Consider the following 12110-nt stretch of genomic DNA (forward strand, 5'->3'; position numbering starts at 1 on the left):
CTTTCGTTTTCACGCCCCCTCCACTGCAGGAAGCAACGGTTTACTAAGAAACAAGAGCCAGCATGAATCTTGCTCTTCAGATCAAGGAAATCATTGTCCACAAACAGCACAACAAGTCTGTGAAACCTGAGGGCATATCATGGATTATGTAAGAATCAAGGGGCCCTCAGGCAAGGCAGCAGACCAGATCATTGCAATAAGTAGAAGTGGATGCAACATGTTGACCTCCCAGTGATTGTTTTTTCTCCACTATACCGAATCAGAAAAAAATGATACCTACAATAATGGCAACAGTGAACATGTTTCTAATAATAGCTTCTAATAATTAGTTAAGATCTTCAATAAGGAGGTTATAACTACTATGTATTAAAAAAAACAGGAGCAACAAATCCCATCCAAGGACCTACAAACTACTAGGCAAAAACTCAAACAAATCTCATAAGCAGAACTCCACACACCTCCTCGGTAATTACACTGATCTCCCAGACAAATGAAACCTGTTTGAGCCTTTGCCTGTTCGCACTCCCTCCCCCTTTCTACCATGACGATACATAGAAGAGGTCAAGAAGTCACAGGCCTTGACAGAATCAGCCCCGCTGTGATCCACCACTCGGTTCAGTGCTGCTGATCTGGCGCATGTACTCACCAACATCTTTAACCAACAGCTCCCTTCAGCAATGCTCCCTTCTAGAATGCTTCACAGTATTCACCACCACCATCCCTGTCCCCAAAAACCCCCTGTTACGGCCATGGCCGTACCCAGCAGATGCTCTGCTCCGTCTCCCACTCTTGGGAAAGGTGTTCCCTCGTTTTCCCCGGCTCTACACCTGTTCGACTTGCACACCTGCCCTCCATCTCCAGTCATTGTCTATGCCTTACTTAAAGCCTGGTTCCTCAGCAACTCATCACTAGATTGTTGATTCAACCACAGTGCTAGTTAACCAGTCTCAGCACTAGTGAATTTTGTTTTTCTAAATACACTTTGTGTTCCATATTACCTCCTGTTCTTAATCTCCTTCTCCTTGCCCCAGGATCACCAACCCCGTACCAGGATCACCAACCCCGTACCAGGATCACCAACCCCGTACCAGGATCACCAACCCCGTACCAGGATCACCAACTCCGTACCTGCCTGCCATCCACCCTGTTTGCTTTTCTACCTCCCACTAGTGTTGCCTGCCTGTCATCCCCCCTCACCTGTCCACCTCCTGTTTATTTCCTACTGCTCACATCCTCCCTACAATAAACCTCCATGTCTGTGTCTTGGGTTCCCCCCCGTTCGATGATAGCACCACATAGACCTGCTGCCTCTTCCACTACAGACTAGTAGCCCTCGGTGGTCTTGAAGCTAATTGAAGGCATCATCCTCCCTCACATGGAAGTTAAATTATTTAAGTGAGGTGGTGGAGGTGGCCTCCCTAATCTGTCTGAGAAGAGATTTCCAGAGCAGCCAAGCTAAATTATCTTTCCACCCATAAACCAAGGCCAGACAGGGCCAGTGGGTCCAGACAAACAACACCCACAAATGGACCACCAACACAGACATCATCATTACAACAAACAATCAATGACTCTTCTACCTCAGACAGCTGAAGACAATTATAAATATGGTTTATAAACAGGGTGCATGGTTATACGCACCATGGTTGGTGCGCATAACTGGTACTTGCGTACCAGTTATGCGCACCCCAACAGGTGTGCAGCCTTAGCCAGCCCCAGAGTCCAGTCAAACTGGGCCAGGTGAGGCTGCTTAAACCAGCCATCATCCACTCCCACAGTTGTCTTCTCCTGTTCTGTTATGTTGTTCTTACAATAAGCTGATGTACCGTTTGGAACTCCACCAGCCTTGGCTGTGTGGTCATTAAATCCTTGAATTGAATTGAATACACTTTATTATTCCCAGACAGGAAATTCACAGTACAAAGTAAAAACAGTAATAATAATAAAAAAAGTGTAAATAACAATGAAAAAACTGTACGTATACAACAGGAGAAATGTAGATTTAATTTAAGGAGGGAAGTAAGGGGAAAACCATTTTATGATATAGTTAACAGGAGAGTCTTGAATCAGAGACCTTAGAGAGACTGACAATATTTAAAATATATTGAAATATGACAAAACCTTATTTTAGCTGAATCAGAGAGAAGATGAACATCTTCAACCCCACACTTGTTGTGTTGGTCCCATGGTTCAGAAATACAAGCATATACTAGACAGGGTGCACATTTACAAAATATTTGACACTGTTACAGCATGGTAGGTAAATTGATGTAGTTTAGCATTCACGTCAATCATCAACATCCTCATCTTCTGCATCGTCATCCTCATTGTCATCGCCATCATGGTAATTTCTTTCATCATTATTGCCATCGTCATCATCACCCTGCTGTAACTTCTGGAAGCATCCATACAGGATGTGGAAGAACAGAAAATAAAAACTATATCAAGGTACAAAAATAATTAAAATATAATCGCAAGCGGTGATTAACGGGGTCCGAGCAAAATGAAATGTCACTGCTGCAGAGCAATTGCTGAATGTCATGTTGAGCTTGTTCATAATGCTCTAATCAGGATTCAAACTCTCAACCTAAAGATCACCAGTACAAGGCATTATCCCATTGAGAGACTGACAAAGCTGAACTGTAGCCTCTTTCACATGGTCAAAATGTCTATTGATATGTACACAACATCTAGACAACTCCAAGCACACATTTCAAAAGATAATTAAGGGATATCTTAAAAGAGTACAGATCTGAACTGTTAGTGCCATTTTGCCATATTGTAATTTAGACTTAGATATTATTAGGATTTAGACATTATATATTTAGATTAATATTTAGTGATTGTTTATTACATTGATTAACTAATTGTTTTGCATAGTTTTGCTGTTTTTTCGACCGTCGTTTCAACCGTAAACACGCGTAGATCTCGTTCTTTCTGTCAAAGAGTGGTTAATCGACTGAATATGTTTAGAGCAATTTACAAATGCACAAGAAGGGAGTTTTAGCCACTACATGAACATTTGCACTGTTAATGGTATCCACCTAATGATTGGCCTTTCTATGAAATTGTGGGAAAAGTAAACATGTTTAGAGCAGAAGACCAGGGTGAAAAAGATGCATCTGATTTTAGAGAAATAAGGCTAGTTCATATTTTTTTTTAAATAGCGCCACCTTTGGCTGCAGTACCACAATTTGGGTTTATGGGTAGTGGGGGTTATTGTTAACTATACCTGAATAAAAGCTTTCTGACTCACAGTATAGGCTGCAGTATGACTTTTACAGAATGTTGGGGAAAAAATGAATGGTACAGAAACAATAGGGGACCAAGCAGCTTTGCTGCTCGGACCCCTAATAACAGATATGTTCTAGAAATTCAGAAAAGTTATTCATGGCTTTGATAGTTGATTGTGGTTGTTTTGTGCCCTACTCTTCTAGTTTCTAGTCAATCATATAATTATTTACATTATGTCTATAAAAAAGTTTAGGACTTTTATTTAGTTGTATCATTACAAACACTTCTTGATAAACTCAACACAAAGAACCTGGGAGAATAACCTGGATTCCAAGTTGATGTAATATTCAAATATAAATATAGAATATGGTGTTATATACAATAATGCTGTAGGCATAGCGTGAAATACCCTACCTTAGTGCCGAGCTGCTCTGGCATCCACAGCAGATATACATGCTTTCACCCAGAGTCTCTGAGTGGGATGTGGCACGCAGAGCTGCTTACCTCTCCTTGTTATATAACTGTAAGAAAGGTAGAAGAGAGATATTTAGTACTAGTACAACTAGTACAATCCTAACACAAAGAAGACAAGGCTGACATGGTGAGGGTTAACCCTACACGGGTGGTCATCACCTACACAGTGGCGTCGAGGTGGCAGCCTGTAGAAGCATCCTTCACCAGGTAAGACTTCACTCGGTGGCAAGGTAACGCTCTGTCGGTCACCCCCGGACAGCAGTCCACTGGGATCTCTCCTGAACCAGACACACATAGGTACGGCTGAGCACAGGCAGGGGTCTGTGTGTGTGTGTATGTGTGTGTGTGTGTGTGTGTGTGTGTGTGTGTGTGTGTGTGTGTGTGTGTGTGTGTGTGTGTGTGTTTGGTGCTTACCTGAAGTCCAGTGGCTGGAGATGAGAGCCACCAAAAGAAGCACGAGGTGTGTGGTTGCCATTCTGCTGTGGAAGTCTTCAGTTGAGTCTCTAGATCTGCAAGAGTCAATAGCTAGAGGCTGTATTTATGCACACAGACTGCCACACCTCCTGCTCCATGCACTCCTAGTTTCACTTTCTGGGACACTTTCTGGGAAGAGGTAGAAGCTTTGCTTTTCCTGTAAACCCAACCTACATGCATTCCCTCATTGTATTTAAATAATAAATAAATGGTATCTTTTGATTTAATCCCATTTCCTTTCCTAACTGAAGGACTTGCCTCATCATCACACCACAGTGCCTTGGCAAATGCAGGCTTTTTGTTTTGCTCTGACTTTCATTCCTGCTGTAACACTGGAATTTCCCTTTTGTGATTATGGCCATGAATCTAATCTTATCGCTCTTATCTAAACCAGGGCAAAGCCACAACACCCCAGTACTTAAAGCACGTCATAGTTATAGCCACTCCATCACTTACAGCCTGCCAGTGTCCCTCTTTACACATGGAACAATGGTTCAAGGCTCTCCAACCCCAGCAGTTGAAATTAATTAGTTAATGGTCTGAAAACATCTATTCACACTGTGTAGAAAGAGAGCAACTCCTAATGTGAAGTGTGATCTGTTGGGTATTGGGCAATTATCTGACTCCTGTAAAAAACCTGTTGTAGGAACTGAAACAAACATACTCACACACACACACACACTCACACACTCACACACACACACACACACACACACACACACACACACACACACACACACACACACACACAACACACTGAGGCACTGCATACAGACAGACACACACACACACACAGAAACACACATGGACAAACACACATACAGACCCATACACACACACACACACACACACCCACACACACACACACACACACACACACACACACACACACACAAACACTGACTAAACAGGTGTATTTGTCACTCTTCAGGATGTTTATGATGCAATTAAAAACCATGTGCTAGAAAAAAATGTGGTGCTGATGTTCTTGAGCCTAGCTTCATATAACTGAAACAGAAAGCTGAATGAACTCAGCAGCTGTGTTCATTGCTGAGCCACTGACCTACTGTTCGTCCATAATCTCTCCCTCGAACATAGTAAAATCCCGAAGATTTGGGAGTCAGCATTTGTTCTTTACAGTTTTTGCCCGTTGCTTGAACATGTTTTGCAAAACTTGGGTCATTGTGTCAAAACAAAACACACAAGCAAATAAGACACAACACTGGGAAATGTACCATTCACATCTATGTCAAATTTAAACTCTGCTATCGAAACTTAACAATCCTTTGTCAAAATGTCCTTCTGATCACAAAATGATACACACTTGCATCATATGAATACACTTTCAGATCAGCAGCAACACACTAGTCTACTTTATATAAAACACTGCAGTCTTCCATGTTCACTGTTTTTATTCAGTTCCACAGAATCAAATACTCAATACTGTACATTGCAGTACAGTACTTTACAGTTCAGTAAATTCAGTTTAAGCTATAATATAACAAAAATTAACCAAAAATACACAACTGTAAACACAGAAAAACACTGCAATTGTTCGTTGGTTGGCTTATGGATCCTCGCCTTGTGTGCTGAATCCATCCATGGATTGACCTTACCTCAATTTCTCCGCAGGCCAATTCCATTGCCTGCAGAAGAGGCATGCGAGCATGTGGTTGGCGGTCATATACACTACATCCTCAAGCCGAAAAAAAACCTTCTATAGGTTTTAGAAATGGCGAGTATAGGCCTACGACTTCAAATTGTTTATGGTTGGTGTACCAGTTCCGGACCAAAACAGCCCGATGGAAACAAACATTATCCCAGACAACCAGGGGCGTAGGAATGAGTTTAACATTGGGGGGGACACATATCGGAAACCTGACAGATCCGGTATAATTTTAAGGTGCGCCTGTCTCCGATATTGGAGGGGACACGTCCCCTCCGTCCCCCCCGGTTCCTACGCCCTTACAGACAACAACAAACCTGGGCTGCTCTCATCTGTCCTGTTCAGCTGCATCATGAAGTGCATCTAGAAGTGTGTTGATATGCTGGATATTGTAGGGACCTATTTTTGCATGATGGTGCAGTTACCCTCGAAGGCTTATGGCGGCACACAATGATATATACTTCCCCTGCGCTGCCCCGGGACGTACACAATTGCCCTTAGGCCTTTTTGTAGCTGGCTGATTGGTGTTCAGTTTTGTAAGTAAGTGTTTTCAGGTGTGTATCAAAGCATTTTCAATTACCCAATGTGTTTTGTATTTTGAATAGATATGTTTTCCCAATGGTATGCTGAGATTTCAGTTTTTTAACCAAGTGTTTGTACACTACACACTAATGTATGAAATAGTGTGCAGGAGCGAAGTGTGTTGCAGAAAGGAGCAAGTGTGTTCTAGAATTGCAACTAAAGTGCAAAGCAGCGCTTTTGTCTAAGGTATGGGTACATGTATTTAAGGTATAGTAACACAAACTTCAAGTTGTGTTACGTTGCTCTAAGCATGTGTCTATAGTCTTCAAGCAATGGGCAAAAACTGTAACTGCTAAAAGGTGGTAAACTGTAATTAATAATATCTTCAATTTCCTAATTTCCCAACCTAACGGAATTTTTAACTTTAATTCCATCTTATCTCCCGCCCAATTAGGTTTTTGCAAGAAAGATGTACCATCTGCTGTCACCACAAATGTACGTAATCAATGATAATAACTGAAGCGCTGAACAGAAGAACATTGGGTTGCACTCTGTATTGATCTTTCGAAACCCTTTGATATAGTGAACATTCTATTCTGAAACAGAGATCGACTCGCATTGGATTCTCAGATCAGGCCATGGCTTAGTTTGAGAACGACTTGTCAGGAAGAACTCAGTGGTCAAATGTCACCGGTCTGACTTTTGTCTTGTTTTTTCCTTGGATCTATTTTAAAGGTCTGCTTCTCTTTCTGTGTCAAATGAGACCATTCAAACTGGTTTCAATACACTCAAACTGAATTTAAGATAGGCTGGATCTTCTGACTGAGGGTAAAACTAAATTATTGTTGCTTCCCAGGAATAAATGGTGGCCCTTGATTCTTTCAACGGACCCTACAAGTGATCGAGAAAGATGTCTGCTGAAACTCTTAGGTGATGATGCTAGCATTATAAGGTAAATCAATATTTATTTCTTTGAGGCAAGGAAAACACTTGTGACGGCAACCTTCATGCAAGTTTAAGATTGTGTTGATGTGTCTTTTAAATATCTTGAGTCAATTGAAACTGTTTATCACGCACTACGTGCGTGATAAACTGGTGCACTACATTTTATCACCAATCAAACGGCTCAAAGGTGCCGCCGCAATTTATACTCTGAAGCGTTAAAAAAGGCATTTCGCTTTATTGACCCTTCCACCAGGAACACTTTGCAGTCTGAACTTAAACTAGTGTCAGTGAATGTCTTTAAATAAATTGTGAAGTAACGAGAGGTAGCCTTTCTGCCCTGTCCATCCTTAAACGGTACTCTGTGGTTACATGGATTTACAAACTTATCAATTATTATTTACTGTGCAAAATTAAATGTTGAAACATGTTGTTGACTGCTGATGCTTGCCTAGGCCAGGACACTGTGATTAAATACAGTACAGTAAACACAATTAACTAACTATGCATATCCTTCTAGTTCAGTGTGTGTATTGCCTTGTTTATGATTAAAACAGAAAATAACTGCTGCTCTCTGGTGTTTGACATTTGATATTACAGTTGTATAGTCACTCTTCCCCCTCACTTCAGTTTTCGTTTCTAGATAGTTATATATATATATATATATATATATATATATATATATATATATATATATATATATATATATATATATATATATATATATATATATATATATATATATGTATATATATATATTTGTTAGTGTGTGTGTGTGTGTGTGTGTGTGTGTGTGTGTGTGTGTGTGTGCGTGTGTGTGTGTGTGTGTGATATATTGATCGGTTTATTTCAATCTCTCCTGAAAAAAAAAGTGATCCGCAGGGTTGCACACTGTAATAAACCAGAGGGGAATATATGGTATATATGGAACCGCTCTGCTGAAGATAGAAGTATTATAATGAACACCAAAATGCAGTCAGGAACCAACATGAGATGTAGAAACAAATGCACTCGCACACACGCACACACGCACACACGGACATAAAATATCCATATTAATACAAATATTTTAACCATATCTATAAAGTGTCTAAAAGGCTGCGATATTGCACATTGAACTAAACTACGAAACATAAACAGTATGAAATGTGACGATGGGAGGATGCTGGGAGCGTCAACACGGGACCAGTCTGCTTGTTGGGATGCTGATGGTTAAGATGGCCACTGGCAAAACACGGAGGAGGAACACATTAGTGACTTATGGATAAAGGAGAAGACAACGACGACATTAAGGACACACTCGGGGATTAACACCTATCGTTGGTCTTTATTGGTAAGAATATACTGGAATATGGTTATTGTAATACCCTATCGGTTCATGTTCCTTAGTGTCTGACTGCTGCATCTGGCTGTAGAATCGCAACGTTAGTCCAACACTGTTATGATCATCTACGTATTTAGTGTCGTTTGACTGGCATATTGGTGAACTCAGACTCTAATACAGAATATATATCACCAGTATTTCCAAGAGTATTAAGTATTAGTCTATTTTTGTAAGATCATCATACTCTCATGATGTTGTCTATAAATATGTATATTTGTTAGCATTTAATTTGAGTCATTGGCCTTTTTAAGCGGTAGGATCGTATACTATAATACTACTATGATAATATATACACACCAGTGAGTATTTATTCGAGTATTTGTCTATATTGTGTATACCTAGCTAGCGATGTCTCTTTTAATCTAGCCACGTAGCCGCTGCTGTTAGCCTGCAATAATATTATAATGAATACCACTGATGCTATGAATCAGTGATCACTTTACAGCGTTTGAATGCAATATGTGGCCGTGTACATTGGTAGACCATATATATATTATGTGGCTGTCTGTATCGATAAGCTCGTACCTAGCTAGCGCTGCAGCTAGTGCTGTGGCTACCTTCCTTTTCATCTAGCCTAGCTGCGGTTACGCTGCTGTTAGCCTACTGTTAGCCTGTGGACCTGAAGAGATGGCACACAGCAGTCATGCGTAAAACTCTCACCTCTGGCAATTTCTGCAAGATCTAAGGTAAACTGACTGCCACTAGATGCATATATATGGTAGGTATCTATTGGTATAGTAGGTGTCTAGTTGTATTATAGATATCTAGTGTTATAGTACACAAGGATTGTAGTTGTATTATTGGTTCTAGTGGGAAAATACACTTGGTAGCGCTTAAGTAGACTAGGTATCTAGTGGTATAAGAGATGTATTATACTAGTGGTATAGTAGACTAGATGTCTAGAGGTATAGACTAGGTGTCTAGTCGTACTATAGTAGATTAGATATCTAAGTGTACAATATACTAGGTCTCTACTAGTGGTATTGTTGTCTACTTTTGTGGTATAGCATAGGTATCTAGTGGTATAGACTAAACTCACTAACTGTGTGTCTAGTTGTAAGTATCCTAGGTATCTAGTGGTATGGTAGGTATCTAGTGTTAAAGTATACAAAAAATCTAGTTGTATGGTAGGTTCTAGTGGATAAATATACTTGCTATCTAGTTGAATTGTATGTTATGGTGGTATTGTAGGTATCTAGTGATATCATGGACTAGGTTTCTAGTGGTAAAGTATGCAATATATTGTTGTTTCTCTTTCTTCTGATTAATTTACTTATTGTAAGTCGCTGTATAAAAGTGTCTGCTTTATGCCCCAAATATAAATCTATATCGTATCGACGTATACTAGAATAGGTAGAATAGGTGGTATAGTAGACTAGATATCTTGGGGTACAGTAGACTAGGTATCTAGTGGTAATATTGTAGACTAGGTATCTAGTGGTATAGTAGCCTAGGTATATGGTGGTAATATAGTTGACTAGGTATCTTGTGGTAGAGGAGACACTACATTTACATTTATGGCATATAGCAGACGCTTTTATCCAAAGCGACTTACAATAAGTATATTTGTCAGAAGAAGGACAAACAACATGTCACTGTTGGAACAGTAAGGAGGTTCTTAGAACCAAGGTCAAAGCACTAACAATCGCTAGGTTAACCCATTCCCTGTATACAACAAAGCTAGCTAGGATGAGATGCTACACAGCTAAGTACTTTTTTTTGTTCAAGAGAGTCTAAGTATCTTGTGTCATAATAGACTAGGTGTCTAATGGTGCTATAGGTAGCTAGTGCTATAGTTACCTAGGTGTGTAGTGGTATTGTAGATTATGTACCTAGTGGTATAATAGACAAGCTGTCTGATGGTGCCATAGACATGATGTCTAATGGTGCCATAGACAAGGTATTTAATGCTAAATAAGACTAGGTATCTAGTGGTATAGGAGATTAGGTGTCTAGTGGTATAGACTAGTCGTACTATAAATGATTAGGTATATAAGTGTACAGTATACTACGTAGGTATCTAAGGGTATATATAAGACAATTCTTTTTTAGAAACCATTGCCCGGTTATCTGCCTAAGTTCTTCACATCTTTTAATCAAATAAAATTGAATCACATGTTGCAACAGCATTTTGAAAACATTTTGACACAAAATCTGAGTCAAAGGTTGAAATTGTTGCCAGTATTTAACCATATAATATGATGATTATTGCTGCATGGCCCAGACCTAGCATCCCCTGTATTCAACCACCAATGGTACAGTCCACCCCCCCCCCCCCATGTGGCCAGACTGGAGACGGGGGTACCGGCCAGCCTCAGGCTTGCTGACTGCTGGACAAAGCTCCTTTAGGTCAGGGTTCTCCATCACTAAGCAGACAATACAATCTCTCTGTTGCCTTGCTGATTGTTTGAGATGCTTGCTGAACGCATGCAGAACAGGTAGGCCTCGGTGTCTCCAGGGTAACTAGGTTTGTTTATGTCTTGGAAACTCAACCAGGAGGGATTTATAACGTGGGATGTCATGTCTCTATTGATGTCCTTTAGTCACTGTCAATATGAGATGTTGGATTGGTAGGTATTCCTTCAATATTAGCTCATTAACATCACTCTCTTGTTGACTGCATGCGCTTGTCTCTGTGGAATATGTGGACAGTGTCTCTTCCCTTTTCACAGGTTCTAGCTAATACTGGTTTTGAGTTCCTTAATGGCTGACTGTGATTTCTTTCTATATCAAGTTGGGATGAAATATCTTCCTTATGATTAAAGCAAAACTTAAAAGCTATATGTATCTTTAATATGAAAAGGAAATCAGAAGGCACATGCTTACAGTTGAATTTAAAACAATTTCCCCTTGATATTGTTCAGTTTTGGGCTTTGAAATGTAAAACACTATAACACTATTATAAGACCATAATGTGTCTGTCAACATTAAACAGAACTACAGAACAGTTATTCAAGCAAAAGCACTGAATGTGCAAACGCTAAAGCTCAGAGTATCTTTTCCAGTCTGAGTGCTTCTTGTTTGTCTTTGTGCTGGCACTGCGGTTCTCTGGGTGGACTTCCCCATCTCCCCCTGCTCTGAGAACATGTCTGATGGTTACATCACAGCTTGGCCTCCAACTACCAGTGCCAGCAAGTCGTTTGAAGACTTTCCGGCATACCGTCTCCCTCTCCTAGGATTTGGTACCTCCTCCTGTTGCTACTGATCCCAGAGACTAATAGAAGGTGGCATTCAGCTAAAGAGAATGCTTCGAACTGAGCCGTGGTAGGCCAATAAGTGGTCGCTTGAATTCCCTTTCCGCTACAGTCAGAATTCAATCTTTCCGTCTGAGTCTTGTTCAACTCCTCTAGCTTTAGTCTTGTTTAACTCTTCCGGATTTAGCCTTGTTTAACTCTTCCAGATTTAGCCTTGTTT

At 40.3% G+C, this 12110-nt stretch overlaps 1 long non-coding RNA gene across 1 annotated transcript; it reads right to left on the reverse strand.

Annotated features, from left to right (window-relative positions):
• Positions 1 to 1874: 1874 nt before the first annotated feature.
• Positions 1875 to 4268, reverse strand: LOC307080651. The gene is made up of 4 exons (XR_013812100.1): positions 4123 to 4268; positions 3872 to 3986; positions 3649 to 3755; positions 1875 to 2395 (listed from the first exon to the last, which is right to left on the reverse strand). It is a non-coding gene; the product is annotated as an uncharacterized lncRNA (long non-coding RNA).
• Positions 4269 to 12110: the final 7842 nt, after the last annotated feature.

This window comes from Pollachius pollachius (genome assembly GCF_949987615.1).
Source record: "Pollachius pollachius genome assembly, chromosome: 1".
NCBI classification, from domain to species: Eukaryota; Metazoa; Chordata; class Actinopteri; order Gadiformes; family Gadidae; genus Pollachius; species Pollachius pollachius.